This window comes from Thunnus albacares, chromosome 24 (assembly GCF_914725855.1).
Source record: "Thunnus albacares chromosome 24, fThuAlb1.1, whole genome shotgun sequence".
Lineage (NCBI taxonomy): Eukaryota > Metazoa > Chordata > Actinopteri > Scombriformes > Scombridae > Thunnus > Thunnus albacares.
Genome location: NC_058129.1, coordinates 5,994,825 through 6,017,536, shown reverse-complemented (window position 1 = coordinate 6,017,536; position 22,712 = coordinate 5,994,825). Strand labels below are relative to the sequence as shown.

Below are 22,712 nucleotides of genomic sequence, written 5' to 3'. Positions count from 1 at the left end.
TATAGCTTTAAAACATGTGATAGACGACTTCTGCTCACATTGTTGAGCGGCAGCAGCCCCTCCATATTGTGAAGCAGCAGATATTTTATTTTTACCTCATGATCTGACATTGACCAAGACAGCCTGCCTGGAGGCCTCTTTGGCAGTGATTTTATATATATTAAATAAATCTGTCAACAGTAACTTTAGTATCATATTTTATTTTCCATTTTAAATGTACCAGTGTATATTGATTTATTCTGCCAACATAAAGTGACTGACTGCAAATATAGAGGTACAGTATTGATTCAATATCTCAACTCAATAATGCACTGCTGATTTGTTGTATCAATGTATAACATAATGATTAACTGCGAATTTAGCGATATATATTGATTTAACAAATGCAGTTTATTGCTTGAATCCCCCCCATAAGCACTTTGATATATTTCTTGCCATGCTTGTCACTTGTTTGTTTAGCCAATACATCTTTATCTGCAGCATTGCTTTCACATATTTTATCAGGTTTGATTTGTTCAAGCGGCAACCTCCGGGGCTGAAAAGTGAAGCCAGTGCAGAAGTGCCAAAAACCTGCATTCTATCCAAGGGCCATCAGGGGGCGACTCCACTGGCTGCAAAAAGAAGTCCGATTGTATCAAGTCTGAGAAAATGACCCTACTTCTCTCTTGATTTATTACCTCAGTAAACTGTTTCCTAATGAGTTTATGATCTCAATTGCTAGTTTCACGTCTTCTCAATACAGCATGATGTTCATTTTGTAAATTATGGTCCCATTTAATTTAAATTTGACGGCAAAGCAGGGTATGCTTTAGGGCGTGGCTACGTTGTGATTGACAAGGCACTACCACGGCGACGACGTTGCGTACGTGACCTAACATAACCATTGCGTATAGGCCTAGCTGTTGCTATTTATTATTGTTTTCAGTTCACTGAAGTGAGTTGAACTTTGTGATCGCCTAAAAAAAAGTCTTGTTCAGCGTTTGGTTTTAATAAAAGACCCATCAGTGAGTCGGATGATCAGTTTTTCCGGTGAGTACATTTTGTTTTAACGGTTTTAGGCCTGTTTTTCGCTAGCGAAAATTAGCATTAGCATTAGCATGATCACTGTTAACCATAGATTCTAAATGCACCGTACTAACCAAGCTAGCAGCTAGCGCTATGGTCAGCTCATCCCTCTCGTCCAAATATGCTCACTTCTGGCTCCAAAAATCAAACATGGCGATGGTCAAATTGCTACACTCGAGGCTTCAAAACGGCAGTTTCCAAACCAATGTGTAACGTCACGGTGACTACGTCTATATTTATATACAGTCCATGGTTTTGTCACAGTTACATCAACATCTTCTGCTTAAATGAAGACAGACATGTATGATTTCAGTTCAGTTACCGTTTATTGATTGAATCTTAAGTTGTCTTGAGTTAAATGTCCCAACTCGCCATACTCACCATGCTTTCCCCGGAGTCAAAAGGGGTGGCACTTCTCTACCCCCTGCATTTATTTTCTTGCTGACATCATCAGTGATGTTATGGGTTAAACCAAGTGTGGGGTATCGTGTGGGGGTGTTGTGTTGAGTTGAATGGTTTTGATTAGTGTTTCATTTAGTATTTGTTTGGTATATGGTGAGAACTGGTTAAAGTATTGTGTGGATAATGATTGAAAGGGTAATGCTGACTGCTACAAGTGACATTGTCATATACTGGTTGTTAGTATAAGATGAAAATCACCACAGAGAGAAATGTGGTTTTACCTAAAGTGATTGTTGTAGATTGGAGGGTCTATTTAATATTTCTAAGAGTAAATCCCAGCCTCTTTAATATCACTCTTGTCACTGTCTCTTTCACACAGCCTGGTTTATATTGCATCATGATGACATCATGTCATATGTGTTGGACTGTCCGTTATGGGGTTCATACCAAGCTGCCTGGGTCTTGCTCTGCTGGAAATACATGTCAGCAGCAGCAACAAATGAAGTTAGATGATCAAATTTAAGTAGCAACAAAACCTTTTATAAGTAAGTTAGATTTTTAATGATAAAGAACAAATGCTTGAATCTGTAGCAAGCAATTTTTAACAGACATGTTGTAGGGCAGCTAAAAAATGAGAGTAGATTTAGGAAAACACCTAATAGTTCCTCAGCAGATAGCTACCACTAACCTAAAATCAAAATACACAGTACATTTTGTGGAGCTGTCAGTGACATGAAAGGATGCAATAGAAATGGTATATGAGAGGAAAAAAATTAGAAATGGCATATAATATAATTGGCAGCAGAGGCAGAGGGGTGTGGTTGGAAACCTAAGCCCTGCCCAGAGGAGGCGGGGTGTAGGGTTTTGTTGGCAAATCAGCTTCGTCCTGTTAAGTCAGCTGGATATAAAATGGCGGCGCCTAACGCAGGCGGTGTAAAGCGTGGTTGACACTGCAATGAGAGGCTATGCTTAGAGGAAAGAGAGATTGAGACAACGTTTGGTAAGTGAAGAACTTAGTGTTGACTTGTGATGCTATAGACAGAAGTGTATGATGTGTTTCTTGCTAGGATGAGGTAGCTGAGGAGGCTTGGTTGGTTTGTTTGGTGAATTGAGCAGCATGTTGGTAATGACTAGATAGCTGCATATTTGATAGCCTGACATGCTAGTTGGCTGTTGTTAGTGACCATATTGTTGGCTAATGGTGTTAGACAGGTGTATGCGTTGTTAATTGCCAAGGTTTGGTAGCTGTAGCAAAATATTTGGTTACATGGTGGTTCAGGCAGCATGCTGGATAGCATAGCATGCTATTAGCAGGGCTGGTTAACTTAGCATGCTAGTTGGTTAAGTATGCTTTCTTGTTTGTTGTAGCTGGTGGATCAGGCAGTATGATGGTTAGCTTATCATATTGTTTGCATGCTAGTTAGCTTAGAGGGCTGATTAGGTCGTTTGGTTTAGTTAGTGGCAGCAGAGGCAGAGGGGTGTGGTTGGAAGCCTAAGCCCTGCCCAGAGGAGGCTGGATGTATGGTTTTGTCGACCAATCAGCTTCGTCCTTGTTAAGCAGCTGGGTATAAAATGGCAGCGCCGAACGCAGGCAGTGTAAAGCGTGGTTGGCACTGCAGTGAGAGGTTGTTGTTGTTTAGAGGGAAGAGACTGAGACAACGTTTGGTAAGTGAAGAACTTAGTGTTGACTTGTGATGCTATAGACAGAAGTGTATGATGTGTTTCTTGCTAGGATGAGGTAGCTGAGGAGGCTTGGTTGGTTTGTTTGGTGAATTGAGCAGCATGTTGGTAATGACTAGATAGCTGCATATTTGATAGCCTGACATGCTAGTTGGCTGTTGTTAGTGACCATATTGTTGGCTAATGGTGTTAGTCAGGTGTATGCTTTAACTGCCAAGGTTTGGTAACTGTAGCAAAAATGTTTGGTGGTTCAGGCAGCATGCTGGATAGCATGGCATGCTACTAGCAAGGCTAGTTAGCATAGCATGCTAGCTGGCTCAGGCAGTATGATTAGCTTATCATATTGTTAGCATGCTAGTTAGTATAGTGGGCTAGTAGTTCAACAGTTTTGTTGAAGGCTCAGAGCATGTTGGTTAGCTTAGCATGCTGTTAGCATAGCACACTATTAGCTAGTTAGCTTAGTGGGCTAGTTAGAGTTACAGCTTGTTTAGTGCAGTTGGTGGCTCAGAAAGCATACTAGTTGGCCTCATAGTGTGATAGACAGGAGTGTCTGCCTTGTGTGCTAAGATGAGGTAGCTAAGGGTGATTTAGCGGTTGCTTGGTAGGTTGAGCAGAATGACCATGTTGACGGCAACAAGCTGGCTAGATTGACAAGGTGGTGGTTGGTTGGCTTGTTAGTGTTGGCTGGGGTCATGCAACGGGCATAGTCAGACATGTTGGATACCACAGCTACTGCTAGCAAGCTGCTATTAGCAGGCTTGTTAGCTAAATATGCAGTTTGTGTTTTAGTGTAGCTGTTGCATCGGAAGGCATGCTGGCTAGCATACCACCCTATTAGCATGCTAGTTAGCTTAGCAGGCTACTTAGTTTAACGCGTTTGGTTCAGAAAGCATGATAGTTAGCCTAATGTGATGTGGTTGTATATGCTTTGGTGGTCTTCATTCACTGTTTAGGTAGCTGAGGGTGGTGGTATGGTTTAGCTGTTACTTGGTAGGATGAGTGGAATGATGCTGGTGATGGCAACATACTGGCTAGTTTGGCAAAGTGGTGGTAGTAGCTGGCTGGCTTGCTAGTGTTAGCTAGGGTAGTGTGACTGGCATAGTCAGGCAACATGTTGGATACCATGGCTACTACTAGCAAGCTGCTATTAGCAGGGAAGTTGGCTAAATATGCTGTTTGTGTTTTAATGCAGTTGGTGGATCACAAAGCATGCTGGCTAGCATAGCGAGCTAGTTAGCTTAGCCAGTTTTAACATGTTTGGTTCAGAAAGCATGATAGTTGGCCTAATGTGATGTGGTTGTATAAGCTTTATTTTTTGCTAAGGTGAGGTAGCTCAGGTTGATTTAGCTGTTTGGTGGGAGGAGCAGAATGATGATGGTGATAGCAACATGCTGGCTAGTTTGGCAAGGTGGTAGCTGGTGGCTTGCTAGTGTTAGCTGGGGTAGAGGGACTGGCATAGTCGGGCAACATGTTGGATACATGGCTGCTATTAGCAGGCTAGTTGGCTAAAAGTGTAGTTTGTCTTTTAATTGACTGTGGCTCAGTGGGCATGCTCCATAGCATGACATGCTATAACAGGCTAGTTGCCTAAATATGCTGTTTGTGTTGGTGTAGTTGGTGGATCAGAAACCATGCCAGCATGGTTTCTTAGCATAGCACACTATTAGCATGCTGGTTAGCTTAGCATGGTAGTTAAGTTAATGTTTGGTTTAGAAAAAATGATGGTTAGCCTAACATGATGTAGTTGTATATGCTTTGAATTTATTCTTACTCTGAAGTGAGGGTGATTCAGCTGTTGCTTGGTAGGTAGAGCAGCATGCTGGCTAGTTTGACATGGTGTTGGCTGGTTGTAGTGTGTTAAAGATTTGGTAAGACAGGTAAAGGAACATAATTCAAGAGAAGTTTAATGCCTGTGTGGTTGCTAATTAGAGGCTGTCGATAAGTTGTAACAGTTGAGTGATGGTGGTTGGACAACTGAGTGTCATGGCATTCAAAGTATCTGCTCTTGGCTTGGGTGAGGATAGGATGAAAGGATGCTTTTAAAGGTAGAGTAGGCCAGAGAGAGACTAGTGGTGCTAGATGAGGTAGTTGTGATAACAGCTGACAACTGAGTGGGCCATGCATCAAAGGATAGGTTCACCTTCTTCAAGTGTCTTTAAACAGTCAGTTGCTCGTTTGTACTAAAACAGGTTTTGTTTGCTGTAATTCCTCCTCTTACTGACAAATAGACTCCTTCCTGATGTGCTTTCAGTTTAAGTGGTGGGGGTACAAAATCTAGTCCTATGCAAAATGTATACCCATGCTTATTTGAAGTTGAGTCTTTGGCAGTCTGAGTCAGTCAGACCAGGTGATTAGTTTCCAGCACATCTCTTCAGTTTGAAATTCCATGTTGACCTGTGGTGGCAGGGTAACAGGGAATTTTAAACTGAAGACTTGTTGGAACGAGTTACCTGGTTTGACTGACTCAGACTGCCAAAGACTCAACTTCAAATAAGCATGGGTATAACTTTTGCATAGGACTAGATTTTGTCCCACCACTTAAACTGAAAGCACATTAGGAAGGAGTCTATTTGTCAGTAAGAAAAGGAGGAATTACAGCAAACAAAACCTGTTAGTGCATATAGCATCTGACTGTTTAAAGACACTTGAAGAATGTGAACCTATCCTTTTTTAAGATGACACTGCCCATCAAAGCCAGTTCAACCAGCCACAGCATTTTAGCCTTAGCAAATGTAATGTAGATATAAGGTTGGGTCAAACTGCCAAGTATCTGCTTTTTGCTTTGTTAGGAGTAGAATTTTAAAGGACAAGTTCACAATTTTCAAGTCTTAACAGTCAGTTGCCCATATGATTGAAACAGGTTTTGCTCTCTGTAATACCTCTTGTTTATGCTGACAATTAGAAGACTCCTCAGTGCTGGGGAAAATTCAGACCTCGTTTCACACAAAATGTTTTGCCAAGTTTATGAAGCTTCAGCCATCTGAGTCAAATCGACTGGATATCTTCCACAGTTAGTCCTTGCACAAAATTAGTTTCTCAGTGTTTCCTTGGTCAGCTGCAGTGGAAGGATTATGACAAAGGAAAATTTGTACAAGGTTACAGCCTTTAGTACAGATTTTCCTTTGTCATAATCCTTCCAATGCAGCTGACCAAGGAAACACTGAAACTAATTTTGGACTAACTGTGGAAGATATCCAGTCGATTTGACTCAGATGGCTGAAGCTTCATAAACTTGGCAAAACATTTTGTGTGAAACGAGGTCTGAATTTTCCCCAGCACTGAGGAGTCTTCTAATTGTCAGCATAAACAGGAGGTATTACAGAGAGCAAAACCTGTTTCAATCATATGGGCAACTGACTTGAGACAGACTTTAAAATTGTGAACTTGTCCTTTTTTTAAATTCTACTCCTAACAAAGCAAAGAGCAGACTCATGGCAGCATGACCTGGTCTTCTGTCTGCATTATATCTGCTCAGGTTAAAATACAGTGACTGGCCTAACTGGTTTATAATGGCACAGTCAGATACGCACTGCTGGGCCATTAATCATGTGACACACTGAAATACACGACAATAAATAAAACCACATTGCCTCTTCATTTTGTGTCCAAACAATTCAATGAGTCTTTATTGTCATGGTCATATCGAAACACAGTATTGCCAAAGCATATTGTACAAGTTTTAACATACAAACAGTAAAACATTGTTAATCTTATAGTTTGAGAACAAACATGAAGGAAGAAAGCTGAACTTAATTGCAATAATGGAAATAGCTTTGATTTGAAAAATACATGTGCACATAAAACATACACTGACAATACTTTATGGCCATAGTAAAACTACAAACCACATTCCACATACAGTAGTGGCTCATTTTATTGACTTTATTTTACATTGTTATTCACAGTATGCCAAATATACACTTCCATCTGTAATCTCCAGGACTTCACTTGGTCGCTCGTCACTCATCCCTCATGGACTACCAGGTCAAATCCACAATGGTTGCAAAGATGTGTAGGGTTTTCTTCACCCGTTCTGCAGCAGCATAACACCTCAGCCTCCTATGGAAAAGACAAAGAAACTGCAAGAGCAGAACTGTACAAAATGATGTACTGTATATTTTACAAGTAGCTTGTTCCACTTTGAATAATAGCTAAATGATAATGTGAGACAAATTACACAGGTTCACAATTTTATTTGAACTATGCAGAACATTTAAAATAGGTTATATTGTCTTTTTTCGAAGACAGAAGATGAACTACATCCTTGAGGGGACGACTCATTTGAAAGAGACATGAGGACAGCAGCAAAAGTGTTAAGTTTAATTTCTCAGTTCTCTGACTTAAAAAGGACAGGTTCACAATTTTTCAAGTCTGTCTTAAAACAACAGTCAGGTGCCCATATGAACACAGAGGTTTTCTTTGCTGTAATCATTCTTCCTGTTCATACTGGTCAATCAAAAGATCCCTTTCAGATGCACTTTCAATGTAAGTGATGGCGGCCAAAAGAGTCATTTTGTGTAAAAATGTATTAAAGTTGATCTGAAGCTTATAGTCTTTTAAGATTATAATCTGAGTTAGTTGTATCAAGTGGATATCTGACACATTTAGTCTTTAGCATCAAATTCCCTCTTTGTGTTTCCTCGGATAGTGTTTCCCTGTGGTGTAAGTATAAAAGAGGAACATTGGCACTAAAAAGACTGTAATGTTGAAAGATATCTACTTGATTTGACTCATTTGGACAACTGAAGCTAATATGAAACTTCAGTTGTTCAAATGAGTCAAATCAAGTTGATATCTCTCAACATTACAGTCTTTTTAGTGCCAAAGTTCCTTTTTTGTTACTATACTTCCACCACAGCTCAACAGGGAAACATTGTCTGAGGAAACACAAAGAGGGAATTTGATGCTAAAGACTGTAAATGTGTCAGATATCCACTTGATACAACTAACTCAGATTATAATCTTAAAAGACTATATAAGCTTCAGATCAACTTTAATACATTTTTACACAAAATGACTCTTTTGGCCGCCATCACTTATGTTGAAAGTGCATCTGACAGGGATCTTTTGATTGATCAGTATGAACAGGAGGAATGCTTACAGCAAAGAAAACCTCTGTGTTCATATGGACACCTGACTGTTGTTTTAAGACAGACTTGAAAAATTGTGAACCTATCCTTTAAGTCAGAACTGAGAAATTAAACTCACCACCTCTGATGTCCTCACGTCTTTTTCAAATGTTTGAGTCGCCCCCTTTAAGGCTGCAGTTCATCTTCTGTCTTAAAAAGAAAACAAAGAAAAAAACACTTAATTTATTTTAAATAGTTAAAACATGAGCAACATCAGACAGGGACAGCTCTTCAACTAATTCACTGACAAGACAATTTGATTATTTTCCATTTAACACCTGTAGAGTATTCATTTGTTGTTCTTACATTATCTAGGAAGGCAGCACAGTCTGGTTATAATTAAAGGCAACATGAGGTGAGCTTTGGATCAGTACTTCTGAAAGGCGACATGACTGTGACTGCACAGAGGGAGTAAACTTAATCAAATTTATAGACTGTTTGAATAATGGCTAGATTTTAAAGCCTCATGTTGAAGTGCCAATCAGATTAATTCATATACAGACATGAGGCCAAAGAACTTGAAGTGAAAATAGTTCTTGCTTTTGATACTGACACTTACTACTGAGAATGAATCAAATATACAGTAAATATTGCCAAAGTAAAAGAAGAAATGGTGGAAAAACTACAGGAACTCAATCATTAGTTTAATAGAAACACACAGATTAAAATTCTTACCTCAGAAATGTCGTCAAGCTTTCATCTCGGCATCAGGAACACTAGTTGCACTTCACCTGGCAGGAGGACTCTTGATGCATCTGTCTCGTGGGCAAACAATGAAAACGTAGATGTAATATGTCTAACATAGACACATTGCTGAGTAAATGTTGTTATTGAGGGATTTTGAGCTTACTTTAAATTAGCAGGACAACTTACAATAATGAAATCATAGCATCAAGTGTGGTGTGCTATAGATACAGACATTTGTTAATATCTTTGAAAGAACACAGAGAATTTGTTTAAAACTAGATCAACATGAAGATGCTACAGTGAATTATAACCAATTATGGTTATATGTTAATGTCAAGTATACAAACTGAATGCTATTACCTCTATGTCAAAACCAGGACTGATTGACTGGACAAGTTTTCTAAAATTGTGAAGAAAGTGTGATCATATTAAGGGTTAAATATTTATCTGTGGGGTCATGTTAGAACAACATACAGATCAACCACAAAAATGCTCTTCTCCTGTGAAATATACAGGAACTACGAGCCCACACAAAGAAAGGTATATTTCTGGGTATATAGCAGCCGTAATTACACACTTCATCAATCGTCAACCAAACCATTCATCAACTGTTACTAACGGTTCATTCCATTTCATTATTCAAGGTCCAAAAGTCAGCATGTGTCAGGTATGCCTGTAACTCTGTCACTGGCTTCTCGATATCCAAGGTCTAGTTGAGTTGATGAATGGAGAAAAAAAAATCTGAATAAAAGTAATTTCAAACTAAATATAAGGTCTCTCAAAAGCCTTACAGAGGAAATTAATGGCTAGTGGCTAGGTGTCAAGCTCTTGGGTAAGATGCATTTGCAGGACAAAAATAAGCCATGTAAAAAAACAAAAATGTCCTACCTTTGTCTGTGTCAGTGTGAAGCTCTGACACAGAGGTTTGGCAGTGTACAGTTGTTCCTAGTTATGGGGGTCCTGGCAATTGAAGAGATATAAAAATATGCATTATATGAAAAGGAATATTTTTCAGTCCACACGAACATCATATTTCACATTACAACTGTAAAACAAACCATGTTACCTGAACTTGATACCTACCTAACACTGCTTTGACCCAAATCATTAAGTCGCTGTTACAAAAGCTTTCTGTTTGCGTCATTGTTTCTGAGCTGTACCATCTTTCTCATTAGTGTTAATGGTGTCATGTTATCAAGGAGATAGATGTTTGTCTGCTCACCTGGCTATTCAGTGAGTGAAGTTCAGTGCCCAGGTTGATCCCTCTGATGCTGGCCTCGTGGACATTTGGCAGGTGTTTCCAGGACAGAAGATGAACAGCAAAACCTCTTCCACACTCTGCTATCAGGTTGAACTTGCATGAAACAGTAAAGTGAGAAATATGCAAGTGGACAATCTCAAACAGTCTATGACTTGTAATGATCACATGTGACCCTTACCAGATATGGCCTCAGATTTTCTAGAATATCTTGTGTCTATGTGTCTTGTCTTCATCTCCTCCTGGAGTCTCATTATTAGATCCATCTGTGATCCCTTCAGGTCTACATTGCAGGCCTTGCACATCTTGCCCACAGAAAAACCTGAGATAGAAAAAAATAGGGAAGATATGTCTGCAAAATATAGCAATACATACTCTACATCACATGCTTTTTGGAAGGCCCTGGTAAATTCTGCTTAATGAGCTCATCCACAAGACAGTCCTCCGACAACACGCTGACTTCAGCGGAGAAACTTTGTCAAACTGTGATTAACACTGCATCCTTCCCAATTCATGGGGCCCAGTGATCAAAGCTGGGATTTACAGACAAGCTGTTCGAAAGGTATTAATCATACGGTAATTACACCATAGCATTCAATAAAGGTAATTGCTAATTTAGAAGAAATTTGAGAGCATGCAATCACTTTGGACAAAGCCACAAGAAATCATTTCCAGCTGAACAGAACCCCAGAAATCTTCAATTTTAACTTCACCACTGAAGTCTCTTTCACGTCGCTCACTGAGAGAAAAACTAGTCATTTATTGGCTCCTCTACTCAATGCACATGAGACAGTGACATACCGGGAAAGGTCAATAATCCTTTTTTGTGCAGGTCGATCAAAACTACTGGAGGTTAGTAACTGCAGCAAGCGAGAATATGAATGATCATGACTTGTCAATATCTCAAAGTGGCGACATGAATGGAGGATGGTGTCTCTGGCAGGAAATTTTAGTCTCCTCAGGCTTTCCTGTGAATTGACCACCTCTCACACAGAAACATGATTCTAAAAATGAAGGCAAAATTCAAAAATCTGCTATGTATACTTTGGAAGTGAGTTCTAAGCAACAGGACAAACTTTTGAGCATTTTTCTCACCACCACTATTGCATTTATACCTACTTTTATGGCAGATATGAGCATAGTTCAAAGTTCAATGTAATGGTTGTCAAAATTGTGGAGACCTTCTAGCCATTCCTGCAGATCATATTTAAGAGCAAGAAATAAAAACTACGGATGCACTATTTTTCTCGGCACGTCATCGGTATCGGCCTATTAAAGCTCTAAAATGAAATATCGGTATCTATAACAGACAAAAACTGTTACAAACTACAGAAGTATATACGAAAGTAAAAAACACCCCTCATAAGTACATTACTTTCAATTCAAATTAGAGTACCTCCACACAGCCAATTAAGTATCAAATCACCATTTATGTATGATAACGATGTGCATCCACACCAAATCAGGAGGAAAGCCCAACTCCAACTTTACCCATTACCACTGGCTGTGACCACCAGCCATTTCTGCTGCTGTGGCTGTAGCTATTACTGTATCTAATGGCTGTTGCTGTAGCTATATGGATATCACTATGGCTCTAATTGTCACTGACTGAACAAGACATCGGCCAGCATTGAAAGCATTGAAAGCCAGACACTCCCGCCAGGACTTGAACCTGGTTCTTCTATCACATATGATAGATGTGTTACCCATACACCACGAGAGTTCAGGAGTAGCTTCACCACAACACTCAGCCAACACAAACATGACAGTTTATACTGGGGCTAGTTGTAAGTTAGTTAATGTTACGCATTAAAAATCTGTATCACACCAGCCACAGCAATAGCTATAATCATAATCACAGCCATGTCCATAGTTATTCATTTATATTGCCATATTACTGTACAGCTTTACATACAGTAAACATAAAATACATTTACCATTGATGACATGACTGCAGTGCTAAATTGTCACAAAATCTTTACCTGATACATACCAACTGCTATGAATCCAGCTAAGTTTTGTTTCAGCAGTCAACCTGCATCCATCACCACGATCGGAGCTCAGCTCTGGTCTCAGGTCATTTTAGTATAAATCTCCGTCCACACTGAAGTGCCTGAACAAGAGAAAACATTTCAATCTCCCATTTCTCCTCTTTCAGGAAGCAAACAACCAAACTGTGCATCAGTCAACATCTTGCCAGCTGTGAATTATAGTTTTACAAATTGTTTTACTTATAGAGTACTTTAAGCAATAAGAAAAGTTCTTTCCAAAGTTAAGAAATTATTCACAGGACATAAGAAGCATTGAGGACAACTGCAAAAGATAGAAAACAAGTATTGCATTTCATATATAAAAAAAGTGACCTCTTGATAAAAGAAATAAAACAAACAGCTCACAATAAAGGAAGGACAGTATATCAATTGTTCAGAAAGGCCAGTAAAGCCAGACAGTCCTCTGGTGGGTCTCAGCTGGTTAAATCTCTGCTCTGCCTCCTGCTAACATTAATCTCTCCACCTGGGCTGCAGTAAGGATCATTTAAGTCGAGTCCCAGACAAGTCCAAGTAGCTAAAGGGTCCAAGTCAAGATGAGACAAAAAAAAAAGGAAAAAAAAACAAAAACTGTCAATTTTGTCTGAGGGAAGTAATCATATTGATGTTGCAAGCTAACCATGATCTCTTTCCACTAGTTTGTATTCAGGGCCATAGCTACCACTGACAACAGGAAGCTCATGTAAACTCAACATATTAAACTTTTTACTTGTCTTATGCAAAAAAACACATATGAAATTTCAAAATTTAAGTATTTTGCACAACCAGAACTACACTCACCAAGCACTTTTAGGAGCACCTGTGAAATCTAATGCAATCCAAGACAACAGCTCTGCCATAAATTCTACTTTTACGAAGCTAATGCATTTTCAGGTTTTGTTGACATTATCAGAAAGGTGATAATTCACCTTTAAAAAAGTGAATATAATGCACTGCAGTACACCACCACCCACTACAACCTCAATGATAAACATAAAGTAGAATCATCACCTTTCTGGCAATGTCAACAAAACCTGAAAATGCATTAGCTTCATAAAAGTATAATTTATGGCAGAGCTGTTGTATTGGATTGAATTAGATTGCACAGGTGTTCCTAACAGACTGCTTGGTGAGTGTGTATTCCTGGCAGTGAGGCCTGGAAACCATCATATATTGAATGAATAAATGAATAAATGAACATGGAGAAAATAAAATGGAAAATTGTACACCATTTTTTTGGTGTGTAGTAAAAACTTGGGAAGCAGGTGGCGCTGGGAGAATTTGAACATCAGTAAATCCTGATTACAGCCCTGTGTGTATCCTCAGATGATTTAATATCCTCATACATGGTACATGATCTGACAGAAAAACAATATATTTTTTATTATACAATACACTACAACTTAAAGCTGATTCTATATGATTTGATTCAACTAAGATTTGATAATGTACCTCGTTAATTTAAGTCCATTCACAGCATTTATATTTGCTTCTAACTTATATTTTGTTTGCTTTATGGGCAAACCAGGAGAAGTTTGGGGTCAGCGTGCTTTGTCATTAGTTAGCACAACACTGAAGTTAGCTACTGATTCTGGGTTAAGAGAAAAGTTAAAGGGGACACATATAGATATTTAATGGCCAATTCTGTTTTCTCACCACTTTCACTTGTGAAAGTGTTAGACATCATAGCAAAAGCCTTAGCGCTGCTTAAACACAGTTTCAGATTTGTGAAACCTTTATATTGTTTATGAAAACAGAAAAAAAGGGCGATTTCACTGATATTTCTCCATCCAGCCCACATGAGGCCAGAGGCCTGTACTATGAAGCAGGGGTACATCACCATGGCAACTGATGCTGAACAGCTAACCTGCCTCAGAGAATCGGATCACTGGAAATCAGATCTCTGGAAAAAAAAGGAGTAATCATTCCTACAGGATCCTGACATGGACAAAAGTCCTGAGTTTACACTAAAGTGACAAGTGAAAAAGAGCACTATTAATTTTTATAGGTCAGCAGAAACATGTTATTGTTCCAGGCTGTGTCCATTCGGGTTTTACAACAGAGCTTCTAACAAACAGAGAGATTGTTTATGACACTAATCACATAATGATGATTTTAGCTGCATTTTAATTATGCAAAGTTGATTTTATCCCTGGAGTGATAGTTGACAGCATGGATGATTTTACACCTGATCCCATCACTGCAGCTCAGAATAACATGAGACAAATGTGTGATGATAACTGGAAATAAAAACAAAAGCTTCTTTTATTAGAAATATAATCCTCACGCTGTTAATTGGCTCCCATGATTATAAATGCAACATCTGGGTCAGACAGACCTCATCAGTCACTACTACTTTTCCACTCTTTGCTTTGGTAACAGAAGTAGTCTAACAATACTTTTAAGATTTTTTTATGTGACATATTCTGTGACATATTCCCACTAAATAGCAGAAATACTCACTCTACAGTAAAGTCATTTATAATGATTCCTACATGTATTTTAAGCCTTAGCCTACTTTTAATATGTGGAAGTTATTTCTATTGGCTTTACATCTTATTCAGTTGTATGATTACAGGCTCATTTACACTTCACTTCATTGAAAATGACTTTTAGCTGTCGCAAGTTTTCTGCAGGTCCTTGGTATCACAGTCTCATCTCATGTCATGTGAAGTACTTCATTCGTAGTTCTGATGATGTTCTTAATTAACAACCTTGCCTTTTACACATGAATGCACTCGTACCTGGATAGGAAAACTCAGGGTTGAGTTAGCTAGTTGATAGTCAGCTTCGTGGTGTTGTTATCCAGGACGGCCAATGTTAGGTTCAGTGAAGCCAGCTCAACCAAAGAAAGCCAGACTTGGTTGAACTTGCTTCGTAGTACAGGCCCCAGGTCTAACGTGGTCTGAAAAGAGAAATATCAGTGAAATCGCACCTTTTTCTGTTTTCATAAGCAAAGTAAAGATTTTACAAATCTGAAATTGGGTTTAAACAGCGTTAAGACTTTTTGCTACGATGTCTAACACTTGTTCACAAATGTAAGTGGTGAAAAAACGGAGAACCGGTCGCTAAATATCACCATTTGTTTCCCCTTAACCCCGAATCAGAAGCTAACTTTAACGTCATCGATAAATTGCGACATAAATTAGCCGAAAGTTGCTCAAACTTTCCAAGAAAATGTGTTTCAGTCATGTACTGCAGGCTCCCAGTGCTCCAGTGTTAAACACAGGTAACTATTAACAGATAACTAGTTAGCTGTGAAGAGACAAAGGGTAAAAGTTTGTGCGCTGACAACGCGGACGCTAACAACAGCTAGCTTACCGTCCGCGTGTCGTCCGGTAACTTAACGTTAGTGACGTTGATTTAAATTTACACACACTGATAACGCGACAGACTTTAACAACACAACCAGGGACTAGCAATAAATCCAAGCTGTGTTCAGGATAATGAAAATCTGCCACATACCTGTTTTACCACATGCAGTAAAGTTAGTTTGTCACGCTGGTCTGCAACGCCGCAGGTGCACCTTTCTCACCTGAACGAGCCTCGCGTCTTCTTCTGCGGTTTGTTTTTATGCTGCAAACGGTAATTTCCTGTTTCCGGTTTGTTTCGGACTCAAAAAAGATTGAACTGAAAAAAACACACAAACATCTTTATTTAACAGTTCCAATGAACTCACGAATATATCGAGGAATACATACAAGAATTGGGAAAAATAATTAAAAATTAAAAAATAATCACAATCCGTTTTATGTTTGCATTGTTCTTCTTAATACATTAGTGATTTGCACACATAATGAATTTGCCCAAATTATAATTATTAAGCAACACGTCTTTATTATTCCAAATAAAACACTTGTGTGGATTAAAGTTTAAATGTTTATAAATCATTGACTGTGCTAACCGGGCTTGTTTGTGAAATGCAGACAGTTTAACAGGTTACCTGTCAATATTAAAATTGCACATCATTGGAAAAGAAAGGCCATCTTTATTATAAGTAATCAAATTCAAATTCAAACGACAATAACGTCAACATGCATGAGTAAAAAAAGTGGAAACAAAGTGCCAGGAAATTAAATTTTAATATTACACAAAAAAATATTTGGTAAAAGGATAAAGCAGGAAGCTCTTTATATTCAATTGAAATCAAATAATGTATATAGAATTGAAAAAAAAGTTTAGTTTGGGTGTTTGCTGTTTTTTACTATGAGCTTAATTAAAGAGTTGTAATATAGCTGAATATCACTAATAAAGAGAGTGAATTTGGGTTTTCTCTTTGTCCATTGCATGGCATTTATATGGAGTTTGTTTGGAACAGTTGAATTGAAGCGATAACATTCTTGTCCATTTAATTATTTTCAGAATACATTGAAATATCAAAACCATACAGCGTGACCATTTGACCAGTTTTACTAGATAGAAAGTTTTACACATCATTCCAAAATAATTTGGTATGAAAAAAATAAGTGAAATGTGTTTCTTTGTTTTGACCACAGAAGTCATAAAAATAATTAATATTCACTTAAAACCTTTCTAGAACGTGCATACAATTTTAAATGAAACCTCTTTCATTTTATTGTTAATATTTATCTGATATTCCCCTTGCCTTTTTCCAAGTAAGGCCGCCCAAAATGAAGACCAGACAATTTGTATTGGGGAAATATTGTTCCTTACAAGGATATTCATAATTTGCACCCAAATCTACAGTTGAGATATTCCTTCGCCAATCAGATGACTGAGTTGTATCATCAAGAGAATTTGTCAGAACCTGTGAAGCAGCTCTTTTTTTTTCATGTCATATTTGTTGCACTTATAGACCAAGGTCCACACTAATAGTGGTTGATTGTGAAAACTAGTTAGTTTAATAGGTCATTTGTCTACAGAAAGTAAAAATTCCCACCAACTTCACTTAATAAGTATATAATCATTTTGTATATTTGTGAGCAGCTAAACTTATTCACATATGTTTGAGGTGCATAAATAACAACAAAATAATCTAACAACTTTCAGCTAACAGCTATTTTGGTGACAGTTTTTGTAGCTTTGTGTTACACTCTTACTACTATTTACATATTTTAGTATGGTTGTAACAAAGTCTTATGACTGGACAGCAGACAAGAAAAACACCTATAAATCTGGTAATTGTAGTGCAGCATTTGTGAAAACTCAACACAAATTGGAAAGAAAAAAAAACCTGGAGGGACTGTGCAGATCACCTTTTCTTCAAGTCTTTCAGTTACATCCAGTAACGTGTGCATGCTACATATACGCTTTGCAACTGTGTAAGCTATAAACACTCGTCTGCACCTGTGCCACCATGATACAGTGCTCTTCATTCATTGCACCTGGCAAAAAAATAAATAATTATTTAAATTCTATATAAAATGGAAGTGAGATTCAGCTGCAGGTTGAGGACACAAGGTCTCTCTTGTACAGATGTTTTATTCAACCTGACATCCTTTTCAAATGCCTGAGTGGCAGCAGATTATCAAACAGCATTCTTCAGTAATATTTAAAGTGATGCTCCTCTGATGTGCAGAACTTTATCAAGGTTACAGAACAATGACTTTTATTCGCCAAGTGTTGTAGGGCAAAAGGTTCATCTCAAGTCTCTTAATTGCATCCACATTTCCCTCACTTTTCCTTCCGTCTTAGTCCATCCCACTGAAGATGCATGGAGAGACACAAGGAAACCATACGAGGAGAGAGGAAAGAAAATATGTTTTTAGATAAATGAGATGTCGAGGGATGCATGATATTGGATTTTTTGTGATATCCAAGTCATTGTGGCCGATTGCTGATGCCGACACCGATATATGCACATATTTTTTTCCAGCTGGCTGAGGAGACTATTATGCATGCAGGCATAGATTGTACTAATTATGATCAAGAAAGACAATATATGAAGGAAGAACTTAGGAAGACTTCAGGAGTTCAGAAGAGTTCAGGAGCTCAGTGTTAAAACTTTAATGAACCTGCCAAGTGGGTTTTCTTTGAGTTCATTAGACGGACAGGATTAATGTGTAGGATTTAATCTCTGGTTCACACTCCGGAGCAGAAGGTGGCGGTAATGCACCTAATACGCTGGTTGCCAACCGCCGTTATAAACAAAAAAGAAGTTTGTTTGTTTTTTTCAAACAGAGTGATACATCGTGTCAGCCGAAGTATTTCCTATCTGTGCAGCCGAACACAGGAGCTCCTCCATGGACTGTTTCTCCCTGACGGTTCCGGTGTTTCTTCCGCAGGCTCCACTTCACTCAAGCTGCCCGTCAGACCCGCTGCTTCTTCCCACTTTAACCTGAATAACAAACCGGGGCTCGGTGCTCCGGTGGGATCCACATGGAGAGCCGGGGCTAACGATAGCTGAGAGGCTAGCGGAGCGTTAGCCACAGCATGACCGGAGGGAAGTACAGCCAGCTAGCCTCCCAGCTAACGTTAGCCCCGGCTCTCCATGTGGATCCCACCGGAGCACCGAGCCCCGGTGGTCTGACGGGCAGCTTGAGTGAAGTGGAGCCCGCGGAGGAAGCACCGGGATCGTCAGGGTGACACGGTCCGTCGAGGGAAGCAGTCAGGTGGTGGAGGTGACGGCGACATATCGGCTTCTCATAATTTGCAGAATTCGCCGATGCTGATGACGTGCCGATAATATCGTGCATCCCTAGTTTTTATTTCTTGACTTGCTCTAACCCCCCCGACACCCAGTATCCAAACCGAGCACCACCTATCCAGTCATCGCGATGTCCACTGGGTGGCAGCACGCGCCACCCAGCTCATAGCGCTGATTAGACAGAAATGCAATCGTCTCTTAAATCAGAAGTAAGAAGAAACTTTGGAAATAAGTGAAGATCTAAAGCGGGGGAAATTGGTATTATTAATATTAATGTGTGCCCTCTAGTCTGTTGGTCAGTTGTACATCATGGATAATCCTAGAACCTGAAGTCATACTGAATAATAACAAAAGATAGAAATCAGGAGATATAGTCAAGGAAGATCAAAGGATCCAGAGAATGGGAAAGTGGCATTTGGATTAACCATTCCTTGAATTAAGAATTAAAAACGGACGTATCAGATCTCAGTATTCACAGCAGGGATGTTGGCAATATTAATGTGCACTTTGGTAGATAGAGGACAATAAACCAGACAACTCAGTCATATGCAATGATTCAGCCGCAGCTTTGACTACAATAAGAGAAATCAAATCCGAGTTCAGACCTGATATATTGGCCGAGATTTATCAAACATTATACAAAAAAAAACCAAAACAAAACTGTAACAGAACATATGCTATAGTTTATGTCATTTCAATGTAGACACACGTGGGGTCGCTATTCTGTCTGGTTCGTGGAGGAAGCCCTGCATTGTCTGGTAGAAGAGAAGAGAAAAAATTGTATAATAATAAATCTACTCAAGTAGCCCTTTGGTATAACTCTAATTTAGCCTGCTCTCGTAAATGGTCACATAGTGCAGTAATTGATTTTACACAACGGCGTTTGCATTGCAACATGTCTCAAGAATAAAACATGAGACGCTACTTTTGCTGAAAAGAAAGTTGCAAAAGAGGCTGATGAGCCCTGCTAACCCAACGTGTCATTCGTAAAAAGGTAGAACATTGAGTTATAACCGACCAGTCTGGTGTGTGTGGTTATTCTGCAGAAGCCTGGGGCCAGATGCATAAAACTAAACTGTGTGTACGCACAAAGCCAGAAATATGCATACACATTCCTTCAGTCAGATATATAAAGTCGTGCTACGCATGGTTGTGTTTTATACATCTCAGTCATTGTGAAACTGGGCGCGTGTGCAAGAGCCTCATTTCCACTCCTACAATGAGCCATAGGTGGGTGAAGACACTCCCTGAACCAGCTATTTTCTGTCAACATGATGCCTGCTCCACCAGTCTGTACAACTGTCAATGAAACTAAACGGAAATAAAAAGTGTCTTTACACCGATTGTGTTGCACCAGCGAGGTTCTCCAACAGCGGAACAGCTGTCATTACGCACGAATGTGCGGCTCTTTATAGCGTCCATATCGTTAATTGATCACATGGACCTGTAAACCATCGTCAGCAGTGATATTTCAGAAATGTAATCATAGTTTGCAGCGCTCATAACTAAACCGACTTCACAAGGTTTGTCACAATTAAGGATAAAATAAAAAGAATATTAACAGCTAAGTAAAATGTTGACTCCTGTGTAAATTAAGAGAATGATAAAATTAATCACACAAAGTAATACATCTATGCTACCTTAATAAAAGCGCCTTTGATTGACATTTTGCAGATCTCTGTGTAAATGCAAAAAACAATCACACAATCAGTGCAGCTGATTATCAACATGAACAATGTTTTACTAAAAGATTCCGTCTTTCACCTCATATTTCATTTCCACCTCACCACATCACCGCCAGATCGTTTTAGAAAAACGTGTGTACGCCTGGTCTGGAGGATGCGTGAGGTGCGCACATTCTCACCGCACATTATTTTTATAAATACCATTTCATATGCGGTAAACGGCGTATACGTGGTTTTTGTAAGTATGCATCTTCATGCACCTGGCCTCAGGTGTCGTTTTCAGGCGATTTAATGATAGTACACACAGTGCACGGCCGCGCGCTCTGACGTAGCATCTTAGAGGTTGCACATTTATCAACATATCAGCCCTGCTGCCTACTGCAAGAGAGAAGCGTTTCATACAGTATAAAGCAGAACCACCCACATTCATTTGCAGATCAATAGCCTACAGATGCTCTAACCACATTAATGTTATTTTCCGTACCAATTTAATTTAAATACATTTTTTATACTTCAAGCATTAATCCGTTATTGCAGCACATTTACAGAAAGTATTTTAAATTTAGTTTGCACTTGTTGATAAAATCACAAAGTGGAATGTTCTGCCTGTCCTGAGACTTCCCCATCATTTAATGCACCTTAGATCATAATATTACACCCGTTTCCCCATTTTAGTCCAGTGCAGCATCTGGACTGTTAACCACCTGAAGTTTTCTTCATAGATCATTACATCAGTGTACTTTATAGGACAGGAATTACATCACATGACTTGTCTCCCTCGTCTCTCTTCTACCAGACAATGCAGGGCTTCCTCCACGAACCAGACAGAATAGCGACCCCACGTGTGTCTACATTGAAACGACAAAAACTATAGCATATGTTCTGTTACAGTTTGGGGTTGTTGGTTTTTTGTGTATAATGTTGTATAATGAATCACTGCATATGACTGAGTTGGCTGGTTTATTGTCCTGTATTCACCATCTGATTTAAGAGAGACGATTGAATTTCTGTGCGTTGTCGAAGCGGTCATCGCGCGCTGTCGACAGGGTCGCGCGCGATGTCCACTGGGCGGCAGTGCAGGATGACTGGATAGGTGGTGCACGGTTTGGGTAGGGTTTTGAATGAAAGGGCGCTCCATAAGCCCTGGCTCTCCATGTGGATCCAACGGGAGCACCGAGCACCGGTTTGTTTTTCAGGTTAAAGTGGGAAGAAGCAGCGGGTCTGATGGTACTTGAGTGAAGTGGAGCCTGCGAAGGAAACACGGGACCGTCAGGGTGAAACAGCACGCGGAGAGAAGCACAGTCAGGCGGCGGAGAAGGCGACAAATCGGTCTCTCATAATCGGCAGAAATGGCCGATACCGATATTTCATTTTAGAGCTTTTATAGGCCGATACCGATGACGTGCCGATAATATCGTGCACGTCACGTGAAGTGATGTCCGTTTCTGATGATGGCGGCAGCTGATCAGCCGTCAGTCGGCTTTAACAGCTGTAGAGACTTCAGATGGAGTTTGTGCCTGCATACATGTGCACTGTGCTGACACTAATAAAGACACAGTTATCACAGCCAGAGCAGCAGTGTTTTCTCTCTGCAGCCTGCTACCAGTTTAATAAACACCTGCACATGAACAGAAATCTGCGTTCAGTATTTCTACTGCATACTGTGTCCTGCTTAGAGGCACAGGGACCATTTCTACTGGCGTTTCTATTATTTATTCATTATTTGCATCTGTATTTATTGATATTCTGATTGAAAATTTTATTATTTGATGACTCAGAATATGATCAGGGTGTCTTTTGAACACTGGAAATTATTTATTAAGCAAAATCTTTCAGGGAAAATGGAAATTATGTTATTCGTATCAAACCCGACGCTCAGGGATTTTCAGCCTCACATGTGACTGAATGGAAATGATAAATGATGTAAAATATAGATGTCTTTAAAATGTGTTTCTTGCTGACAGACAGACTCTCCCTGACTTTAATTTTGTCCATGATAACAGTTAATGGGTGAAATAAAAGATCATGAAAAGAAAAATCTTTCTAATAAATGAAGAAAGTCGTTTATGGTTCTTTTGTTGTTCAGACCAACTAATTAGAGATTTTAAACTACATGGTGAATCAAAACAAATAAAATATCAAACTTGGGAGTTAAACACTTGAGTTGAATCT

General features: G+C 39.2%; 1 protein-coding gene and 2 long non-coding RNA genes across 8 annotated transcripts in view; 2 read left to right on the top strand and 1 right to left on the bottom strand.

Annotated features, from left to right (window-relative positions):
* The window catches only part of LOC122976312 (gamma-aminobutyric acid receptor subunit gamma-3-like), a 125,749-nt gene that overhangs the window by 79,208 nt on the left and 23,829 nt on the right, over positions 1-22,712 (top strand). The window lies entirely within an intron of this gene.
* Positions 2,386-7,341, top strand: LOC122976315. The gene is made up of 2 exons (XR_006400905.1): positions 2,386-2,467; positions 7,053-7,341. It is a non-coding gene; the product is annotated as an uncharacterized LOC122976315 (long non-coding RNA).
* LOC122976313 lies at positions 7,120-16,571 on the bottom strand. Of its 4 annotated transcripts, none has more exons than XR_006400901.1 (6): positions 15,714-16,559; positions 14,993-15,153; positions 12,215-12,334; positions 9,852-10,543; positions 8,952-9,031; positions 7,120-7,206 (listed from the first exon to the last, which is right to left on the bottom strand). It is a non-coding gene; the product is annotated as an uncharacterized LOC122976313 (long non-coding RNA). The 4 variants fall into 4 exon arrangements; XR_006400902.1 differs by having other exon boundaries at positions 12,257-12,334; positions 15,714-16,558; XR_006400900.1 differs by having other exon boundaries at positions 9,852-12,334; positions 15,714-16,571.